The sequence below is a fragment of the Colobus angolensis genome, unplaced genomic scaffold, assembly GCF_000951035.1.
Source record: "Colobus angolensis palliatus isolate OR3802 unplaced genomic scaffold, Cang.pa_1.0 Scaffold111, whole genome shotgun sequence".
Classification (NCBI taxonomy): Eukaryota; Metazoa; Chordata; class Mammalia; order Primates; family Cercopithecidae; genus Colobus; species Colobus angolensis.
The window spans coordinates 9513378-9537734 of NW_012112142.1; the positions used below are offsets into that span (position 1 = coordinate 9513378).

The 24357-nt window shown below is 39.3% G+C and overlaps 1 protein-coding gene across 3 annotated transcripts in view; it reads right to left on the reverse strand.

Moving 5' to 3' along the window:
* Nucleotides 1-24357, reverse strand: part of GAB1 (GRB2-associated binding protein 1) — a 131175-nt gene that overhangs the window by 67651 nt on the left and 39167 nt on the right. The window contains exon 1 of one of the 3 annotated variants that reach the window (XM_011957196.1): nucleotides 17377-17462. The exons of the other annotated variants lie outside the window; for them this stretch is intronic. The gene's annotated coding sequence lies outside the window, so the exon portion shown is untranslated. Of the gene's footprint in view, nucleotides 1-17376; nucleotides 17463-24357 lie in introns of those variants that run through there. 3 annotated transcript variants of the gene reach the window in all.

Consider the following 24357-nt stretch of genomic DNA (forward strand, 5'->3'; position numbering starts at 1 on the left):
TTAGCCAGGATGGTCTCGATCTCCTGACCTCGTGATCCACCCGTCTCGGCCTCCCAAACTGCTGGGATTACAGGCTTGAGCCACCGCGCCCGGCCGTATATTGCTTTCTTAATATTTAAGAAGACAATTTACTGGCTGCTAGTTTCTAGACTGACATGGTCTGGCCACTTTTGGTTTTCAGATGTCCTAGACATGAATAACAAACAAAATCATTTCCATAAAGACAACTCTGGAAAATTTAAGATTTCATTTCCACAGTATTTCAAAATCAAAGAACAGGTAAAGTAAAAGACACATGGTTCAGTGATGGCAGACTATGTGACTCCTACCAGAAAGCACACTCATCTAGACAGGGATCTTTCTGTCTAGAAAGGGTGTGGGTTTTGTCTGTCTCTCCTCTAAACCAACGGGCCGTTTTACTTAATTTTTTTTTCTTGTAAAGATGAGATTTCCTCATGTTGCTTAGGTTGGTCTCGAACTCCTGAGCTCAAGCGATCCTCCTGCCTCAGCTTCCCAAAGTGCTGGGATTACAGATGTCAGTCACTGCACCCGGACAGCTGCCCATTTTATACTAGAGTTTTGTACTAACATACACAGTTATTTAAATAGAAAGATAACAGACACTATAACTAATTTATGTAAACAACCAATCAGATGCCCCCCCCCCACCTACCCCCTACCATCATTAGTGACATAAATTTTCAAGACAGACAGCCAGGGTTACACAAATGACACACACTGAACAAAACATCAGAAAATCATCCTGAAAGGGAGATACAAGTAGTGGCTATAGTTTCTGGCCTTAAATGATTCAGTGTTCTATTTCTTGATTTCTAGGGCAAACAGAATGCATAAGTCATGATTATTATAAACAAAATAATTTGTAGAGGCAATTCTAGATTTTCTCTCATATTTAAGTACTTGAACACATAAAACTTCCCCCTGCAACAGCAGAAATTCTGCTTCTAAAAACTGTGTAAAAATCAAATGAGAGAGCCACACAAAAAAATATTCTGAAATGAATAAAGGTACTAAAATAAGCAGAGTTTATTTTCTTAATTACCATTTTAACAGCCTTCACAAAAGTGCATTAGTATGGTAATTTTGGCAGGTTCTAAAAGCAGTGAGCTTCCAATGATTCATGACTACATCTGACATGTATATAGTATCGGCTTCAAACACCCTCACCAGCTTTTTCATGGAGGAAACAGAGTAGCCTGAATCAGAGTAGATGAAGTATTCAAAGGTTTATTTTAATAAGCAAATGCTCAGGATAGAGGAACCCAGGACTTGAATGTGTCCGTTCTCAGACTGTTGTGAATGCTACGGAAGGTGGGAGGGATGAGGAATGAGCCTACATCCATCTTCCTCTGTTCATTTATCTTTTCCCTTTGGACAAAACCCTTCAGCCACAGAAAGCATCAAGGAAGACAGAATAAAACTCTTCTGCTTCTAAGTCCTTTTTCCTGTCTCTGCCATTGCTCGTATCTCTATTAGAAAGGCAAGAAAAGTCAAATTTCATGCAGGGACCTCAGAAAGATATATTTTAATTATCAAGGTTCATATGTCAGGAGGAAGAAGGTGGGGGAATTTCACAGCTCTCTACACTTGGATATGGATGCTTGGGTTGATTTTTAGCCCTTGTCTGTCTTACTGCCAAAGTATAAAGGATAAAATAGCTCAAATAATTTGTTTTCTTAAAATTTCCTATTTTTAGATAATGACATCACCACTAAGTTTTAAATACACCAACATTATGATATAATCCTTAAAGTATGTTTATACATCTAATTTAATGTTTTGGAGTCTGTTCAAATTATTCATTAAAATGAGTAACAGGAAAAAAACAATGAAGCAGCAGCTGTTTCATCTGTACATCTGATTTGTAGCATGTAGTGTATTTATAGTTAAATAGAGCAAAATGGGCTACTCAAAAGAATTTTTCCCACTCCCAAATTATTAATTATATTGTAAAAATCACTGCAGTATCATTATTATAGAATTAAGTTTATACAAGCAGGACTAACCTTTTTGTGTGCTCTGAAATTAAATTACAGCATTAATCACAATGTGTAATCATATTTTTTGCTTGTTTTTTTGCTAGTTTTGGTAGCATTTTGTCTTTCCAATCAGACTATAAGCTACTTGAGGGCAGAGATCTTGTTTAAGTCACTACTGGTCCACCAAGCTCCTGTCACATTAGATGAAATAGTAGGTGCTAAAAGCAAATATTTACATTAAAATATTCCATCTCCTTGCAAGAGATTATCAAACTGTATAGAAGAGTTTATCAGGCAACATAATAACCCCACCCCAAGTTCTACCTACCTTCCCTGCTGGTTATTCTTGTCTTACCCCTCCCCACTTTACCTAACCCCCACTCAATCTCTGCCTTTCTCTGTGTTTGGGCAGAGGTGGGAGCATTTATTCCCTGTGCTTCCAGCAGTGCCTCCTTACATCCCTGACCACTGCACCCCTGGGTGGCCACTCTTCCACTGTCTCAGGGCTCAATGAGCCTGTGGACACAGTTTTTAAAATTAGTATTTATTATTTCTTCCTCTGTCCCTCAACCCCAAGAAAGTAAACCACCCATAACACCATAAGTAGCCCATTCATTATAGTATGCATTTGAACTATCTGGGCTGAATCCAGTCTCTTATCAGGACACTGAAAGAGAAACCCCGTATTTCCAAATAATATGCTTATATATGACTTACCTCTTTTAGATATTATCTACTGAAGTCCTGTCTTGACAGCTTACCCACCTCCTTTACCCCAATGTAGTGGCACCACACATTCCAGTCCCTCAACCAGAAGGACATTAAGCCACACAATCGAGCTGCTGTTTTTAATCAGTCTTAAGAGTACATCTTCTAGCTCCTTGGAACAATCAGTTTTCATCCTTTCCCCCCATCTTTCCTCATGCCCTTCCACTCCTAATTTCCATCTGCTGTATCTATAGTTTACATTTTCAAGGTTCATAACATTTACAGTCTGTTCTGTAACCAGCTCAACTTTCTATTGTTTTTCACTCCAAGGGGTGAGTTAAAGAGCTTAAAACCAATAAACAGCATTTACAGTATCATGACCATGGATGAGTCTTTCCTTAAGGTCCCAAGTAGGGCTAGGAGTACATTTGCTTCTCTCCTTGTCCAGGGTCAGTATCACTACCCCACGCCATTTGGCAGAGAATGCTCCTAGGGTCAAGTTTTAGTGGAGTCTCCTTTCTTCACCTCACCAACTACCTTTATCAGATCTTCAACTTCCCCAATCTTCCCATTACACTTCCTGTTGTCACCATCCCCTCCTTTCCTGGGTCCCCTCTGCTGGAATCCTCCCCCCCTCATCCACATGTCCTTCTCCTTCAGCAGGAATGGGTGCTGCCAAGACTGGCACACAGATTTCATCCTGCAATTTCCTATGCTGCTCTCCCGGGGGCGGGGGGCAGTCCATCAATCTCGGCAAGCTGTGCCTTCTCCTTTCTTGACTTACTCCTAATTTTGTTACCTGCAAGTCTTTAGAAAGGGTATGTGGAGGGCATGCTTTAAAAGAGGGAGCACAGTATAATGGGTAATAACCGAGTTCTATAATTCACCTCATTTAAAAGAACGTAGTTTCAAAACTTCATATTTATTATAATGCCCTTTTATAATAGAATAAAGGGAACAACATTTTATAAGCTCTCACAAACATTTTAGGGAGAGTTACAATTAAAGGTCTTTAACTTCCAGTGTTATTTGCATCTAACAATCTTATCATTCACCATTTAAGTTGCAAAAATACGAATCCACGAAAACATGGATTTCATGTTCAAAGCACCTTTTATGTACTCATCTGTGTATCTGTTATAGAATTCATTCAAATTTTAGAATATTCTTTTTACAAAAAGAAATCGAAAATGCCATCAAATGGCAACTTGTATGTCTCTGGAAAGGATAGTTCATTAAAAAATAATGATTATATTTAACCTATTCATTCACTTATTTAAAAATATTTATTGAACACCTACATGTTCCACTGTTCTAGCCGCTGGAGGGATAGTGGTTCAAGAAACAAAATTCTGCCTACCTCGGCAAACTTAAATTTTACTGGAGGAAGACAAAAACAAACAGGATTAATTTTAGAATTCTATAAATGCTAAAAATTAAAACTCAAGTTGATCTGAAAGTCCTAACCTTATCTAAACAATTCAAAAGACATGGGGAATTGTTCTAACACTCTCATAAGATGTGTTTAAATAGACTAAGCCACAAGTGTTCTTAATACGGTCCCTATGGGCAATGACAATGATCAAGCTCTTAGGATCAAATCCTGGGAGCTGTATAGGCTTGAAAGCCCAGCAATCCTGTCCTCTCAAACATCTCCATCAGCTGATAAGATGAGGTGATCAATGTGCAGCTTTACTGTGTAATCTTCATGCAAAGCCACTACTTGAGTCCCCTGACATCATGAAATACCCATCCTAGAACACTCATCACTCCAGTCCAATATCCATCAACAGGATAAACAACCTGAGTACAAAAGAAGGAAAAAGAGAGAATGAATTGCACTTCATTAAAAATTTTCCTGTTTTTTAACCATTGTCTACATTTTGGAAATAATTAAGTTTGTCCTTTCCCTACTTGAAAGAACAAGTAGAATAAAGAAGCATTAAACATGAAGAAACATATTTAGGAACCCAACAAATGTTTGATGCTGACAATGATGATGATTAAACTAAGTGGCTAAGGGGGACAGAATTGCTTGACCTAAAAATAAAGATACAAAATATGATGCTTTTGTATACACATGATCAGTTTTCTGAGGGAACACAAGTTACATATAATGTATATTCAGTTAATACTACTTGATGATAAAAATTTATTTCTGCAATAGAAAATAAACAATTCAGGCTTTTCTTCAAATGGAAGCATTTAAATTGGACACACAGATTAACTGAGGTGGGTTCCCAAGGGAAGGAGGGATGTCAACACTGGACTTCCTTGAAAAACCTCCAGCTTCCCTTCTGATCCAAATCTTTCTTCTCTTCTGCTGACTACCTTTGTTTTTTTGTTTTGAGATGGAGTCTCACTCTGTCGCCCAGGCTGGATGGAGTGCAGTAGCATGATCTTGGCTCACTGCAACCTCCACCTCCTGGGAGGAGTGTTTCTCCTGCCTCAGCCTCCTGAGTAGCTGGGACTACAGGCGTGTACAATCACGCCCAGCTAATTTTTTTGTATTTTTAGTAGAGACAGGGTTTCACCATGTTAGCCAGGATGGTCTCGATCTCCTGACCTCCTGATTCGCCTGCCTTGGCCTCCCAAAGTGCTGGGATTACAGGCATGAGACACAGCGCCCAGCTGCTGACTACCTTTCTTATTCCTGTTTCCCCTTCCTTCTAACATTATCTTCCACATCTTTTATTTCCACTTTATTTCTTCTTCTGCTTGTCCTAAGTATATAAAAGGATTTTTGTGCTTGCCTTTTTTTAAGTTTCATTTAATTTAAAGAGCTTTGATTGTCCTTTTCTTAACTTAAAAAGCAGCTGTGGTTAAACTTTTTTATGTTTTCAAGCATTTTTTACATTTGACTATGGGCCTGTCTTTTCTTTTTTTGGTAAAGCAGGCAGCATTAAAAAGAAAATGACCCTCCACTCTTGATGCAGAAATCAGAAGAATGGTCTTTAATAATTTGGACATTCGCCACTGGAAAGCAAACATTAGTTTAGATGATCTTTCAAGATTTTTTCCAATGCAATAACAATTATTAACATTTACTGAATACTTATTAAGTACCAGACATTGTTCTATGCACTTTATACATTAACTTAATCCTCATCACAGACCTATGAGGTAGGCTGTAATTTATTCTCATTTATAGATGAGAAAATGAGTCACAAAGACATTAAGTAACTTAACCAAGGTCATACTGGAAACAGTAAAGCCAGGATCTGAACCTAGTAGCCTGGCCTCACCCAGAGCCAGTGCCCTTAACCACTTAACACTGTACTATTTATCTATGACAGGGGACAGCAAATCTTTTTGTAAAGGGCCAGAGCATAAATATTTTAGGCTTTGTAGGCTACACATGCTTTCTGTCTCGTACTCTTCTTCTTCTTTTTTTTTTTTTTAAAAAAAACCCTTTGTAAATGTGAAGAACCTTCTTAAACAGTATCAGGCCCACAGGCCATAGTTTGCTACCCGTGGACTACGATTTTATCATTTCATATGAGCCAGTCTGGTATTTTTCATGTAGACAAATTCGGACAGAAGCAAAACTGAAAGATTCCATGTAAGCAGGCTTACAGCCCACAGTCCACAAACGCCCAAGAACTACCAGTTGTGCGTAGTCACTGAAATAGTAAAGAAAATGCAAAATTCAAAATCAAAGAACTGCAAGTACTTTGTGGAAATACACATGGAAATATAGCCCATAGATATGAAAAAGGTACAGCTATCACTAATGGAAAGTAAAAATCTCAGTAAGCTTTAACAACCTAGTATTTCAGAAGTAAAAAACTTCACCTATTCATCTTCTTTACAGATGGAGAGCGATATACAATAGGAGTTGGGCCCAGCTACTACTATAATCTGCTCAAACTGAGGTACAGTAACAGCATCTGTACACCACACAAATGCATTCTTCTTCAGAGTCCCTTATAAATACAAATGCGTTGTTGCATTGTCAAAATATTCATTAGCTTCAGTGTCAGAAACTAGTGAGTAAGTTATCAACTATTAACCTAGGACTCCTGAGGAATTCAGAAATAATAAAAATATTAATGTCATCAACCCATATTCTTTCTGATCATCTGGCAAGATCCTACTCTTAACATGTCACCACCACCACTTACCACCCTCTTAAGATTTCCAAACTTCTGAAGTAAGTTTTGGTGGGTTTCATATATCTTACCACAATCTAATTGTCTTTTAAAAATCAAAAGCTCTGTTTCAACAATGCAGCAATCATTTTGATGAACACTATCAGAAAGTAGAAATTTAAGCGTTATATTGGCTTTCAACTCTACCACATCAAATACTTCAATTTACAAATCTCCTCTTTCAGAAAGAGTACCTTAGAAAAAAGCATTTTGACAGAATTTGGTTCAAATTATATACTGTTAATTATTTTCACCATTTTTGTGGGGTAAAAATAAAAACTGGGGAAATAGACTCACTTCTACTTTCTTCCCTATTAAACTTGGGACCATCTGTTTAAAATAACTGCAGCTATTTTCGGTAGTTAGGCAATGAACTACTTATAAAAACAAAAACAGATGCCTCCTCTTTAAGATCACTCCGTTATCAAACATCTGAGCATTACTTGCACACAAAAGCATGTAGTGTATGTTACTTGTCAAGAATAAAATTGCAGATTTTAAAAAATATCATGTGGCAGCTCAGGACATTATTTCATTTCTTATAATTGTTTTTGGCAGTTGCTAAAAACACAAGAATAAAGTAATGTAAGGAGGTAATTCATACATGTATTTAAAAATATCTGTTTTAACACTAGCTCTCTGACTCACAACTTGGCTGCCCTTAAGAATTTGGGCATTTCTTCTGTTGAGAAAAGTTGCTTAATAGTTAATTTTTACCTGAAGTACTTTCTTCTGAATGCAGAAATTCATGTATTTTACCTTTGTTTTTTTCTTTGGCAACAGTGACAAATCAGATAATCTCCATGAATATCTATGTCGTTTTCCTCTTTACATGGGACAAAGTTTATCTTTTAAAAAGAAAAGCCAAGATGAATGTTTTACCTGTGCAACTGCCCCCACCCGCAGCACCTTCTCTGTGCTTCTCTGTGCCCCTTTGCCTTTTTCTGCACTTTGAAATAACTACCTTGCTCCCAAGAAAAAGTTTCTTCAGAAGCCAGTGTACTTTGTCCTTGCCAGGTCAGATAAGGGGTTAAATTTATTTAACTTTAGCAAGCCTTTCTTGTTGCCCAGATGGCTGGCTGAGAGGAAGGAAGAGCATACAGCTAATTAGCATTCACTCCTTTTAACACATTCCCATCCCTTCTACTGCTTATTATCCACTCTTTCTTTTCTTCCTCAAGGTTTACCTTGATTTGTAGTTCAATACTTAAAGGGCTCCCTTCCAAAAAATAATAACACTTATGAGAGATATGTGGTATGTAGCACAGACTGTGTTACAGAAGCTCTTCGATTCCTCTTCCCCTAGAACAAAGACATTTAGACCATTACTTGAAATGTTATTTTGAATAAATAAATAAATAATGGTTGCATTTATTAAGCACCATGGGGCAGACCATTACCTGCTCACCCAAATCTGTTCTTCTGTTCTTCCACAATGAATGAATTGTAACTGAGCACATGGTCATCCAGGTAGAAATTACACTACTCAGTCTCTCTGGCAGCCAGATGTGGGCGGCCATGCTACTTAATTCTCCCCAATGCAAAGTACATGGCAAGGATGCGTGGCTTTTCTAGGTCTGAGCATAAAGACAAGGGGAATGCTGCCTCCACACTTCTTCTTGTCCCCTCAAGCTGGGACACAGACCTACCGACCATCTATCTTTGACTATGTAGATGAACCCTGAGATGTAGGAAGCAGGGAGCAACAAGATGGAAGAAATCTGGGTCCCTGAATTTCTGCAAAGAACATGATTCTTTGCAAGCCTGGAATACTTACCCTTTTATATGAGCAATATAAAAAAAGTTGAATGCTCCTTAATTCACTGTATTTTGGGGGCTCTTTGGCCCAGCAGCATAGGCTTAATCATAACTGGCATAAACACTATTATGTAGCACTGTTCTGGGTGTTTCACATGAATTATCTAATCAATGAGTCTCTGAGGAAAGTACTGTTACTATTCCCAGTTTCCAGGTGAAGAAATAAAGATTTGGAGGGTTGAGAGAAAAGAGTAGTGAGGTTGGTAAAATAATCAACTGCAGGTCTCTATGATGCAAAGTCAAAAACCTAACCACTACACTAGTGTGCTTCCTTAAAAAAAAAAAAAAAAAAAAAAAAAAAACCTACTTATTACTTCACAAATTATCTCACTCTAATTGAGATTTTTCTTCTGTGATACCTCTTATACACCCAGAGCAGAAATATTACGAGCTCAAAATTAAGAGATATAAATTATATTTGGTTGCCCACAAACACCCTTAATCTTATTATTAGCTGAACACCTAAGTTCGTGTTAAACTCCAAAACTTTGAAAGAATCAGACTGCAAGCCAATGAGAAACAGCTTAGTGGATGAAACTTCTTACTCTACTTCTAAAATTCTATTCTGTTGCACACAAGGCCTAGATCTGTACCTCAAACCAGCACTGTGAAATATCGGATTATTAATTCCAAATGAACTTACTTTGGCTGTGTCTAATATTATGTTTATTATGAAAGAGCCCGTGAAACACTGTTACACAACACTGGGGTTTTTCTTTTAGTAATATGAGGACACACACCTTCACTCCTCCCGAACTTTTAAAGCTTAATCCAGGAGAGGTGCCAGTACGGCATGTATTGAAGGGGGCTGGCAGAGTCAAGGGAGGAAGGGGACTGGAAGACAAGCTTCTTTTATCTTTACATCTTTAAAAAATCATTTTGCTTAAGAATCTTTTCATCTTCCAAAAAGCTCTTATAATTAAGTGACAGAATCCACTTATTTATTCATTCAACAAATATGTACTGAGCACTTACTGTTTAATGAGTACGCTGCTAGACACTGGATATGGAATATTAAATAAAAGTCGAGTTAGGAGAGGGAGGTGAAGCAGTAATGTTCACAAAAAGGTCATAGTTTTTATCTTAAGCTTGAGTAAAAATTCCAGAATAAATTGTCTTATGCTTTAATAACTTCAAAATGCATAAACCACAAGAAAAGAGACCCCTGCACTTTCCCTCCTCATCTCTTAGACATCCCTATGTCAGAGGGGGCTGGAAGCACTAGTATATTTTATGCTACAAGCGCCTGCTGTTGAACTCACAGGTTCAACCCCCGACCACGTTGCCTGCTTAATATCTTTCCTAACAATCCTTTCAATTTTTCTAAATACACATTTGAAATTTATGCTCATCCATCTGCTTCTCAACATTGCCGCCAATCTCACTAGGTTTTAACGAAAAGGAGATGAGTGAATGACATAAATCCTTTTCCAGCGTAAGCAAGTATTAGATCATATATATTGGTCTCCTCATTCTATGCTTGGGTAAAAAGACAGAGGAAGGAAAAGGATTAGATTGGTACTCCATAAGCTAAATCATTCCTATAAAAATAAAAGCTCTTATTACTTTTGATTACCAACTGAGGAAAGATGAAGCTGTGAAAATACCACCTTCTGTGAGTAGAATGTGAGTGATTTTAGATGGATCTTTGTGCAGTCAGGTGTGTCCCTGGCAGGCTGGTGTAGAAAATGCTCCAATCCTTCTCTGCAGAGTGGACTGGGCAGTTTTCCTGCAGGTGGCCCAGCTCTTGTACTCACAGGGGGTTCTGCCCACATGCTCCTCCTTATGCCTCGCAAAAGCTCTGTCTGATTTCTGGCTCAGCCTTGGCTTTTCAAGGAACTGTTTACAACTTCTAAATATGAATGTATTTAAATACTGCTTCAGGTCTGAAGAAAACAGTTAAATATATATACATGTACTTTTTTTTGCTAACAACTACCTAAAAATTGGTGTTTTTAAGATCTTAAGTGGTACTTATTTTCAACACAGTTATTAGAACTCTAGCCTGGGCGCAGTGGCTCATGTCCGTAATCCTAGAACTTTGGGAGGCGGAGGTGGGTGGATCACCTGAGATCGGGAGTTCGAGACCAGCCTGGCCAAAATGGTGAAGCCCCATCTCTATTAAAAATACAAAAATTGGCTGGGCATGGTGATTGCTGCACGTCTGTAATCCCAGCTACTTGGGAAGCTGAGGCAGGAGAATTGCTTGAACCCGGGAGGTGGAGGTTACAGTGAGGACAGAGTGCTCCACTGCTCTCTGGCCTGGGCGACAGAGCGAGACTCTGTCTCACACACACACAAAAAAATCTATTTGCATTTGCACTTAAATTCCTCCAGGTGTTAAGTTACATTTGTAGTGAAACACACTAAATTGTAGGTAGCACTGTTTGTAGACAGCATCATTGCAACACTGATCAACTAAATAGCCACTAGGCACCTATTAGATGAAACTGATCAGTCAGATCTGGACCTGGCCTCAGATTCTGTCTCTGCAAGATTAGAAACATATATGGAATAACTATAATCCCACACAGAAAGCAGTAAGTACCTCGGGAGTTATATATAGTGCTTGGTATAATTTAAAAAGGGGGCATTCAAAAAGGGAGCACTTATCCTTAGGTTGTAAGGGTAGGGGGTAGGGGCTGGAGAGGGAAATACAGATGTTGAGAGGTGCCACAATGAAGTCAGAAACCCCCTGTGCCCAGCAATGAACGTTCCACCACGTGCTAAACCATAGTCCCAAATCCCCAAAGCCTTTGGACAGAAGCAAGGAGACAAGAGCAAATACGTGGTGATGGCAAAGTACAGCACAGGCACAAGGTGTTTCTGTTCGGCTGGAATCTACAGCGTGTGTAAGATTGTGAAGGAAGACAGGATAGGATCAAGATCAGGATCAAGGAGTGGGAGGACCTTAGCGGCTTGGCTTTATTGAGTAGGTAATGGGGACTCCTTGGAAGCTCTTTAGATGGGACTAATGTAAGAGCCACGCTTAGAGGAGGTGACTGTGGAGAAGGATGAGTGTCCAGGCAGGGAGACCAGTAAGAAGTCAATGGGAGGAAAGAGTCTGACCTACCAGAGTGGCACTGCTGATAAGCAAGAATCGAATGCAAGACACAGCAGTGAGCTGCAGGAATAGGGAAAAGTCCAGGAGTTAGGATGCTCCACTTTAAAGATGGAAGCTCACGTCAGTAAGCAGCCTTCTGTGCCTTCTTCCCTTCACCTCCACCAGGCTACTTCATGCCTGGCTCCTCAAATCTGTCCCTGAACCTTACTTCTTCAACAATCACTTGCCAGGCATGGTGGCTCATGCCTATTATCCCAGCGTTTTGGGAGGCCAAGGCAGGTGGATCACCTGAGGCTGGGAGTTCGAGACCAGCCTGACCAACATGGAGAAACCCTGTTTCTACTAAAAATACAAAATTAGCCAGGCATGGTGGTGCATGCCTGTAATCCCAGCAACTCGGGAGGCTGAGGCAGGAGAACTGCTTGAACCCAGGAGGCAGAGGTTGTTGTGAGCCAAGATAGCATCATTGCACTCCAGTCTGGGCAAAAAAAGTGAAACTCTGTCTTAAACAAACAACAACAACAACAAAATCACCTGCATACCAACTCACTGCCCCATGGGCCACTAGTATGCCTAAGTACAAAGTTCTAAGTCTACATTTTCAAGGTAGTGATTCACTCTTCTTACTATTCCCTTTACTGTGGCAGAGACTACCAGTTGCTCCTCGCATATTCATTTCCCCATTGTCTATAGTAGACATCAACAGAAAAATATTCTGTAAAGGGCAATATAATAAATACTTTAGGTTTTGCAGGCCATATGATCTCTGTAGCAACTACATGTTATGTATTACTAATCTGAAAACCCAAAGTCTTCTAAAATCTGACACTTTTTGGGCACTGACACAACACTACAAGTGAGAATTCATATACCTGACCACACGTGACAGGTTGCAGTCAAAACACAATCAAAATTTGTTTCATGTACAAAATTGTGTAATTTAAAATATTGTATAAAATTGGGCCAGAAGCAGTGACTAATGCCTGTAAACCCAGCATTTTGGGAAGTTGAGGTGGATGGATTGCTTGAGCCCAGAAGTTTGAAACTAGCCTGGGCAACATAGCAAGACCTCATCCCTATAAAAAATCAAAAAATTAGCTGGGCATGGTGGTGCATGCCTTTAGTCCTAGCTACTGGGAGGCTGAAGTGGGAGAATCGCTTGAGCTCAAGAGGTCAAAGCTGCAGTAAACCATGATCACACCACTGTCACTCCAGCCTGGGTGACAGAATAAGACTCTGTCTCAAAAATAAAAAATATTATTTATACAAAATTGCCTTCAGGCTATGCATATGGTGTACTTAAAACATAAATTTCATATTAGACTTCACTCTCATCCCCAAGATATCGCATTACGTATTCACAAATATTCCAAAAGTCCCAAAATATCTGAAATCAGAAATACTTCTGGTCCCATGCATTTTGGATACTCAACTCTTCCACTGTCATGTGAAAGCAGGTAATTTATACACAAATGGGCACACCTGTGTTCCAATACACTTTTATTTTTATTTATTTATCACTCTGTTACCCAGGCTGGAGTGCAGTGGTGTGATCATGGCTCACTGCAGCCTTGACCTCCTGGGCTAAATTGATCCTCCCACCTCAGTCTCCCAAGTAGCCAGGATGACAGGTGCACACAGCCACGCCTGGCTAATTTTTTTTTTTAATTTTTTGTATAAAGAGGGTTTCACCATGTTGCTCTGGCTTGTCTTGAACTCCTGGGCTCAAGCTATTCTCCTGCCTTGACCTCCCAAAGTGCTGGAATTACAGGCATGAGCTACCATAACCGGCCAATATACTTTTATTTACAAACTATAGTTAATTTGTAAATAATTTGTGGCTGGCTGACTTGGCACTCAGACCACTGTTTGCTGATCTTGTTCTATAGAAACAGAAGCTCTAGCAGGGTGTCTTCTAGCTAATAATTGTATTTCCCAGCCTCCCTTGGAGCTCGCTGTGGTCATGTTCTGGGCAATAGGATGTAAATGAAAATGATCTGTACAACTTGTAGATCATCTCCTTTCCCTTAGGCTGAAATAAGTACATGATGAGCCATCTTTGACTGTGAAGATGAGGGCAACTCTCTCAAGATGGCAGAGAAACAAGAGGAAGGAATTTTTCTACTGAGGTACCATGCTAGTCCTGAATCAGTATGGATCCCTTGAGCTCTTCTGAGAGGAGGAAAGCACCAACAACCTCTTAACTTGTTTAAGTCACTGTATTTTGGGCATCTTTTCACAATGATTTGCATATTGGAGTTAAGGTCAGTACATGAGGCTGTAATTAATTCAGAAAAGAAAACACTGTTCCAGGGCTGCAGAACCCCAGTGATCAATCATAAGCCTACACAGCAAGGTCAGATGACTTGGCACCGATCTATCATTTTCATAGGAACTAATTAATATCTAGTGAGGAACTAATAACTGTGCCACATACTTATATAAAATACAAGCTCTCACTTATGTTTAAAGAATTGTGATTATTTTTACAGACGAGATTCAGAGAGATTAAGAAGTATATCCGAAGTGATACTATACTACTCCTAAGTAGCTATGCTGATATATAAACTCAGGACACAGGACTCTCAAACCTGTTCATTTCCCCAAATCAAACCCCTTGGGTCAAGGACAAGCCACTGGTGTTATTATGAGTCAATGGCTCTGTGACTGCAGGTTTCCATTTTTAAACTGCAAACTACCACTAAGAGCCACTGACTAATGGCTCCCATTGGTTTAATTACTACTCCCCCTTAAAAGCCAAGTAAACCAAAATGACACAAGGTTAAGTGACTTAGCCAGATTCCTTTGAAAGACTTCAAGGATGCCAAAATGTGGATTTCATCAGACAGCCTCACTAGCTGCCAACTCGGTCCCAGCTACTGCCATCACCTCCTCCATCACTGCCCATTAGAAGTTAACTGCCTGGATACTTGCTACACCACACTGAACAGAGCCTGCAAAAACTAGCTGCAAAATACACCAGCAGAAGGGAAGAGTTCTCCCCTCCCCAGGAAAGGGTGAGCAATCACCCTAACATGTGCTGCTGCCCTAGTCTGTCGGGTGTAGCATTTGTCTCTGTTGGGAGCTTGGCATCCATCATGAGGACCATCTGGTTCCATTTCCCCGACAGCCACAGCCTTTCCTGTCCTATCAAGGAAAGTCAAGTTCACCCCGAAATTACAGCACAGCCAATAGCACCAACTTACCATGGCAGACGAACCCAAAATTTAGTTGCAAAAAACTTGAATCTTACTTCAAATTTAAAGGAAAGAAATGTTTCAAAATTATTTCACTTATTTTTAGTGGGATAAAAGTTGATGTTTTGAAAACTTCACGAACAACTAATTAAAAATTAATTATTATAACTAGTTATTGCTATGCCAAGGATTATACAGTTGAAGAAAATGTTTTGTTATAGAAATGCAGTAAAGAATAAACAAGCCTATCTTGAATAAAGCACAAAGTTAGCATGTTCTCAATTTCCCTTTTAAGCCAATTATTTCTATAATTTAGAAAGAAGACCTTATCACCAAAGTGGACTTTTCAATTTCACATATATTTTTATATATATATATATGTATGTTTTGTTGTTGCTGTTGGAGACAAGGTCTTGCTCTGTCACCCAGGTTGGAGTGCAGTGGTACGATCATAACTCACTGCACCCTCAAACTCCTGGGCTCAACTTCTACCTCAGCCTCCGAAGTAGCTAGGACTATGAGAGTGTTACCATGCCTGGGTAGTTTTTTCACTTTTTTGTAAAATAGGTCATACAAGGTTGACCAGGCTGGTCTCGAACTTCTGGCCTCAAGTGATCCTCCTACCTTGGCCCCCAAAAGTATCAGAATTACAGGTGTCAGCTATTGTGCCAGGGCTACTTAGCATACCTTGAACTTTTTCCAGAGCCAAATTATAATGGGTACAAAACTATGCAGACATTTAAAAGAAATATTTTTCAAAAATATTTTGGGATGTGGAAAATGTGCTCACATATATTGTTATGTTAAAAAAGCAGGTTTCAAAACAGTTTATAGTCATTCTTACAAATGAATAACTACATATAGCTATATAAATATGTATAGAAAAATGAGTCTGGAAGTAAATACCTCAACATTTTAACAGCAGTTTTTCTCTGAGCAGTAGAGTTACAAGTAATTTTTCTTTTCTTACACTTCTCAGAATTTTCAAAATCTTCTATAACAAATGATAAAAGTATACATTTTTTAAGGACCTAAGTATAAAGAACATGACATTTAAGGCACAGCTTCCTCCTTTCACTGGGTTCTATAAGAGGATGAAGAATGTGGTTTTGGAAACAGCGCAAGTTATTCTGTGTCCAAATCATATATATAAATCTCAGAAACACACATTTTAAACTGCACATTAAGTCTCAATGATCTGATGGTGGCCATTTCAGGAAGATCAGAGGGGTCCCATAACATATTGAAATACAGAGCCTCTGGGGAGTGGCCCCAAACTCATTAAAACACACAGCTATTATCTACATTTTATCTCCACTAAATTGACTTAAAAATGGAGAGGAGAGTGTGTGTAGCACTCAAACATCTGTGACATATCATTATGGAAGAAGAATATTTCTAGGAATTCTTATTCATAATTAGTACTTTCAAACCGAGAAAGCAGCAGAAAACAACTGTTAAATTAAAAAGAAGTACACGCATGTCACAATTTAGCAATAGCCAAAGTCAACTAGCAATCAGTTTCTATTTCACAATAGCAGTTACAAAAACCATAAAAATCCTCACAATTAGGGAACAGAGTCAGAATCAAGTTTAAACCTGGAGAATGTTACTTTCTCTGCACTCTCACCCATCATAAACCATAACAGGGTCTGAGGCCACGTATTTACTTGCAGACATTGAAAAAGAAAAAAAAAGTAACTGCTCAAGCTAAAAAATCAGTGTCCCAAGTTTCACACTGTTGGTCATATGATCCTCCAACTGTTATTTCTCAGACTATCTTCCTCTGACAGTCTCTTCTTTCTTTAAAGACAACAGATCAACAAAATAACCTAAACTAACCAAGCTCTTTCATTTTTTGAATGATGGAACCTCCTAACAGAGCAAAACAGGACTTTGAAGGTAGTATTTCAGGAAAAAGAGAAGGTAGGGAGTTTCAGGAAAATGTCTGATAAAATTCCATTCCTTTTCCAAAATAACAAAAGCATAGTTTCCCCAAGTCCCAAATACAAAAGCAAAGCAGAAAATAAAAGCATGTTCTTTTTACATTATTCCTGGGGGAAACACATTTTCACTTGCTATTTCAATGAATATTTTCTCCGCAGTATTATTTCATTTCCACAGGAAAAAAATATGTAAACTGAATAATTCCTAAATGTTTTAGAATATATCTGTAATATCTAAAGAAATATACAGCTTCACTGAGGAATTCTCCCTGCCTTAAATAAATATTTAGTTAACTGAAGAAGAGATGTTTCAACAATGAAATAACAATGAAGAAAGTGCATAACAAAACAGCATTAGTCTGTCTAACCAAAGAATAAGCAAAATGACAGCCCGGCGGCATAAAGATTGTAGAGTAAAAGAAAAAATGCTACCAAGATACTGAATAAGATTCTGATCTATTAGAATAAAAATGATGAAGAAAGCAAACACACCTTTCATGTGAGCGGCCTAAAAAGGCAGCTTCTCTGTACCTTTGACTTCCAACATCCTGTTCATGACTAGAGTCTAGGAAAGTAATATATGACCTCAGTAATGCTCGCCTGGCCTGCACCCAACTCAGTGACTTCAACTGCTCCACATCAATAACAAAAGCCATACAGAGCTGACGTGCAGGGAGGGTGGAAGAGATGGAAGACTCCAGGGCAGGCTTCTAAAAGCAAAGCCATCTCCTGTTAAAGAAACTGGCCAAGTACTGTTCAGAAACAAGAGCTTCTTCAAGTGGACATATCGGTTGTCTTTATAATGCCTATAGCTATTCCACTCGGTTTTAAAAAACGGTCTTCACCGAACTCTAAGAACAAAATGCTCCCCCTATAACAGACTGGAGCAAAACACCACCTCCCAGGGACTTTATATCAATTAAGGTACTTGATCTCCAACAACCCAATTAGGTAAATGCCATTAGTCTCAGTTTACAGATAAGGAAACTGACCTAAAAGTAGCAGACATTTCAAGAGCACAGTTAGTAGACCCGAACACAGGCTCTTAGGCTACAGAGGCAAAGGGCTGAACCACTATACCCAGTGATACCGTGCTGAATCTTTCTAGTGCTTACATCCTGTCTGCCTAACACCTTAAAGAGGCTGCAGACACAGCAACTCCCAGGACTACAGTCTTGTTGCTGTCACATGTTCCCTGGATTTGAAGGGAAGGGCAAAAGCTAACTTGCATTGAGTACCTACTGTGTGCTAGCCCTTTCAGAAAAGACAAATTCCCTAGTGATAAAAGCATTATCATCATTATTCCTATATTACAGATGAAAACTAGATTCTGAAGGTTTCAGTAACTTGCTTAATGCAAGGGAAAGGTAGCGCTGGCATTTGAACTAAATCTGTTCGTACGTGGCTTATGTTCCTCCCACTACAGAAAGTGTCCTACCTCCTCAGTTACAGGCTGAGCCCCTAAATGGGTGTCTTCTCCCACAGCCAGAGATGATCTCCCATATTTTAACCAGTCATTTTACATGTGAATGCTATTTGAACTACTGGGAAGAACGTGGAGAGAGAGGAAAGATAGGTCAGTAAAATTCCAACACAACAGCAAAAAATCTTTCAACCTACAGAAAATCCCCACAATTAGTTAACAAAAAGCATATCTGGCATACACTCAGCACTGCTGCAGAGAACCATCAACTGTAAATACACGTTACTATTTCTTCCTGGTGTATATAAACTAAACATCTGCAAATCATATTACATTTTCAATGCACTAGAGGAATTCACTACTGAAAAGAATTCTGTCGGCTGGGAGTGGTGGCTCAAGCCTGTAATCCCAACACTTTGGGAGGGCAAGGAAAGAGGATCACTTGAGGCCAGGAGTTGACCAGCCTGGGCAACACAGTGAGACTCTGTCTATTAACAAAGAAAAGAAAACTGTGGTTAAATTCCTTTGTAGGGTCCAAAGTTCTTTTATAATAAACAATCCTCTACTTTACTTTCTAAGTCTCTGAATTTTCCAAAGCAATTATATTTTATTTTAGGCAGAACTATGGGAATATGTAATAATCCAAATTATTTTACATAAGCTTGGGATGTAGGTCTGCCTTAAAATTGAAGAAATGAATCATTATATATGTCCAAACTTTCTCTAGCCTGTGGTTACATGAATTGCTAAGTTGTCTGTCATAACAGCATATAAATTAATTTGATTTTATAGCTTGGCTAAGAGTATCTTGAAATAAAAAGAGTACTAGAGATTCAAAATCTGATAAGTAAAACAAAGATAGTACCATGAGACTTTTGTACACAGAATATAAAAATAAGAGGGTTTCAAGATTCAGTATTTTCATTTTATGAATAAAAAAACCGAGGCCCAAGATTTAAATGATCTCTTAGACTTAACCAGGGTCCATGTTAGAAATTCAATGGAAAAAACAAAATTAGAATCTAGGATGCTACCACCTAATTCAAGGTATGGTCCAGAATGGACCCCCTCTGATGATCTAATACTGTATTGTAAGCCCCAAAAGAGCAGAAACTGTGTCATATTGCTGGTTCTCTCCAAGCTCCTACAAATTACCTTGCTTAATACATATTCCTGGCCAGGCACAGTGGCTCACATCTGTAATCCTAGCACTTTGAGAGGCCAAGGCAGGATAGCTTGAGCCCAGGAGTTCAAGGCCAGCCTGGGCAACATGGCAAAATCCTGTCTCTAACAGACAAAAAATTAGCCGGGCACTGTGGTGTGCACATGTAGTGCCAGCTACTCAGGAGGCTGAGGTGGGAAGATCACTTGAGCCCAGGAGGTCGAGGCTGCAGTGAGTGGAAATCACTGCAGTCTAGCCTGGGTGACAGAGCAAGACCCTGTCTCAGTGAATCGATCAGCCAGTCAATCTAATTCTCCCTGTGGTGGGAGAAGGGAATCAGAGGTGGCTGATATTGTAGGCTACCTCCTATTTCATTTCTAGGCTTTATAGTTTGTTAGATCCTAGGGTCTCAGCACACAGTTATGCAAAATCAGTGTTAACCGTACCCAGGGAACAGAGCATGGCAAAACCCAGATGTATCATCTTAAGGATATCCTTAAGGACTCAGGATTGGAAGGCAGGAGACACCAGCAAATCAGTTAACCTATCCAGCTTAAGATTTCTCTGCTCCAGAATGAATAAACTGTATTTTTTGTATCTCTAAGTCCTCTTCCAACATTAAATGTTATTGCTGTGCCTGTTTCCTGAATTTTATACATTTGACACAAACATTAATGCTTTAATAAACCCTTTTCAACTTGCCTCTTTGTTTGCTGAATTATATGCACAACTCTGTTACATACATAACTCTGAATTGTGGTCCCCAGCAATCCCTACCCCACCTCAATGAATGAGGCTTTGGTCTGCAATGGCCACTGAGTCCCCTTTTTTATCATAACACAATTTTTACCAGAAAAGTTCCTCGGGTTTTGGGGATTTGGCCCCTATCACTTCTAGTTCCTGGCATCAGGGCCTAAGGCTAGGCCAGTGACATCAAAAATACTGTTGGGAGGCCGTGGTCTCTCCAGAGAGGCTGCCTCTGTTTGGTCTCTAGTGAGACCTTGAGCAAATGAATGCTGCTCAGACTACTGGGAGATACAAAGGGTCAGCTGCAGGGTCTGGCAGTGGGGAGCTGGTCCCAGGCCAGAGGTACAAGGTCAGAGAGAGGCCAGGGCTTGGAGTATTAGCTCTGTTGTATAACCTGAAACTTGAGAAGGTGGTTAAGAAAGAGATACTCAGACAAGGAAAAAACAACAGAGGTTTAGAGACTAGAAAAACGAGCGAGCGAGCGAGCGAGCGAGAGAGAGAGAGGGAGAGAGAGAGGGGGAGAGAGACTGACTTTGGAAGTTCCAATAGGCTGTATCAAAAAAGCAAATGTTTGTATTATCCATGTGAGTCAAAATAACATGCATTTATTATATTTGTGAGCGAAAAAGGACCTTACTAATTGTTGTTAAGCATAAAGATTTTTATTGCTAATGTACAAGTGTCAAGAAAAAGAAAGGCCAGGACACAGGATTTTCATAATTAAGAACCAGAACATATATTGTATATTTGCACAGGACTTTACAGTCTGCAAACCACCTTCACACAAATTCTGCTCTGATCCACACAACTACCCCCATGACATTAAAAGAAACAGGCTTGTGAGTATGATTTACTTGTCCAAGATGTCCAAACTGCTACACATCTACACATCTACAAGATGCCCAAACTGCTACACACCTGCTACATCTTTAGGTCTGCTGGGAGTTCTTCTACCACACCACTAAGTCTTTTTAAAACTACTTTTCCTCAGAAGCAACCCTTTCAGAGAAACAAAATTTATCCTTATTCATTTTTACAATTTTTCAATTTTATTTCATTCCTAGTATTGAAAGTTGCTGTAGGTTTAGTATCATTAAACAGTGTTTTTATATGCTATACATCATTGCCCCCTGTACGGCAAAGCGTGTGAGTATATGATGAGTTAAATAATCTTTGAGGGCTAATTTGGAAACTTTGCCACCACATGTACTATACTATTATTTCTATGGGACGTTCTGTACCAAGTTCCATTCAACAGACCGAAAAGAGATTGTTTAAAACACATGAACGTGGCTAAAAATAATCACCACTGCAAACCAGAAATTTCTTGGATTTCACTTCTCTTTTTTATTTCATTTAAACATATACAGGCACACACAGCCTGTTTTCACTGAGCAGCACATATGGCATAAAAAGCTAAGTATTTCAGTATAACAGAAGAAATTTCATAAAACTCCCACATTATGATGGTGGATTACATAAAGAAATGGGAAAGTCCCCTCTTTCCCCAAACTGTGCCAAGACATCTGACATGCTCTTATCTGCCAGGACTATACAGTTATTCAACTTAGTATCCATTTTTTAAGATAAATTAGCATAATATCATAATGATCCAAAAAAGTTCAAAAAAACTTCTTGCCAGAATAATTAACTTCCTGAGGTCCTCCAAAATATCTAAGAAAAATGTCTCCCTGCCAAGGGATTTCAAATACTAAAAGCAGAGTGGCAGGTTTTCAGTTATAAATTTCAACAAATCACCAACCATACATGGTTGAAAGTTTTTTCAATGAGAATCAAGGTGTCAAATTTAAGTTTAAACCCTCTCCCCCCCACCCCCAACAAAAGTCAGCTTCCAAAAAGGAACTAATCAAAGGATTGTTGCAACCACAACATCTATTAAAAGAAACAGGTGACTAGAACAACATTAGGATAAGTTCAATTAACAAGTTCTTCTGATGCTTTTTATAGTACTTGGCTTATTAAAAATGGATTCATCCACAACTTTTCGGAAACATTTTTGTTGTATAAATTCAGATGTGACTGTATTGAGCTTAAACCAAAGCAAACAAAACAAGAAGAAGAAAATAAAAACAAAAAACACCAGACTAAATCTAAATATTATTCTGGAAAAAATGCATCAGTTAGCTTCTACTCTACCTCAAAGAGCAGGTATGGTGAGGCCTGGTGGCTCGAGATCCTGCCATTTTCTCCTGTGCCCTCAACTCACAAGTCTTTCCAGTAGAATATTTGAAAAGACAGACTAAGAATGATAGGGATCACAATAAAAGCAGCTTACATGCATGAGAAACTCTGAATTGCCTAATTTCAGTCCCAATGCGTCTCAGTCTGCAGATCCTCTATAATTTTTGATGAAGTACAACATAAACCTGTTTAAAGCTGTTTACAATCAAAAGGTACAAAGTGTGAGAACCAAATTCTCTTGGTTATTGAGATGAGTCTTAAAATAACCACGAGAGCTAATATTTAATTTGGTGTTCTTACCTTTATGTGAGAATTCTTAGTAAGACACAAAATGCCCTTATAAAACATAATAAGCTATAGAGGAAATATTAATATCTCGGCTATTTCTCCAGTATCATGATGGCTATTTTTCAGGTTTAGAAAACAAGTCATTTTTTGAAAAAGACAAATTATCATTACTTTAAATACTCTTCTCGGCCGGGCACGGTGGCTCAAGCCTGTAATCCCAGCACTTTGGGAGGCTGAGACGGGTGGATCACGAGGTCAGGAGATCGAGACCATCCTGGCTAACACCGTGAAACCCCGTCTCTACTAAAAAATACAAAAAACTAGCTGGGCGACGTGGCAGGCGCCTGTAGTCCCAGCTACTCGGGAGGCTGAGGCAGGAGAATGGCGTAAACCCGGGAGGCGGAGCTTGCAGTGAGCTGAGATCCGGCCACTGCACTCCAGCCTGGGCGATAGAGCGAGACTCAGTCTCAAAAAAAAAAAAAAAATACTCTTCTCTATATCTCTTTTTTGATGCATGTACTTAAAAATAGCCTCAGCTGAAGCCCAGAGAGCTACACAGGGCTGTACCAGCAATCCAGCCACATTCCAGTGAGTTCTTTTTAATCTGAAAAATGTTCAACATACTCCTTGAATTCTTTTTTAGTGGTGCTGAACATTAGTTTTTCTGTGTTTTTCTCCCTGACCTATTTCTGTAAGCTTATGCTTTCTTATTTTGAGTAACCTGAAAGTAGACACATGTTCATGATCTGTAAGCAAACTTAAAACAAATAACCCTACAGGCCCCAAACAGTATTAGCTCATATACTTGTATTTTTTTCTTTTTATATTCACTCCTTCCCTTAGGTTATAGTTCTGCAAGTATAAAGCAAAGGCGGGGTTGGGGGTTGGGGAGTGGTGCTGGCGCTGGTGTGGGGCAAGGAGTTCTCCAGGATACAACATTCCAGATGATATCTAAGTTCCCTTCCAAAGCCACATTTCTATTACTTGCTGGTTTCTCTGGTCTGCATTTGTCCCAGACAGGAGCTCCTACACAGCAGCAGTTCTCAATCTCAATTAGGGGACGGCTATTTTGCCTCCAGGATACATTTGGCAATGCCTGGAAACATTTTTGTTGTCACAGCTGGGGATGGGGTGCACTACTGGCATCTAGTGGGCAGAGACCAAGGATGCTGCTGCTAACTAAACACACTACAATGCACAGGGCAGGACACACAACAAAGAATCATCCAGGCCACGATATCAACAGTGCAGAGGTTGAGAAGTCCCCTACAGAGTAACTAGCTTAGGAAACTAAATGATTCGGAAAACTGCAGAGGCCATTTCCTAAAATACTTGCTTTCGTTCTCCTAAACAGGTAGCTGAAGAGACTTCAACTCCTACAAATGAAGCAGAAAGCAATGGCTTATTCACAGCTCCCTTTCTTCCCTTATCTCCCTCTTTCTCAGCCACACCTACTGCATGATCAATGTTGGGAGGCAAGATAAGTCAGCAATGACCCCTGACTTCCAGGGGCTACCATTTAGTGAAGGAGATGGAATGGTCTCCTTACCACCAGGTGGCAAGTGCTCAGATATAGCAAGAAGCAATGGGGTTTGCAAGTCCACACGTTCTTTAAAAGGTCCGTTAGGTATAAAAACTGCATTTAATTAGC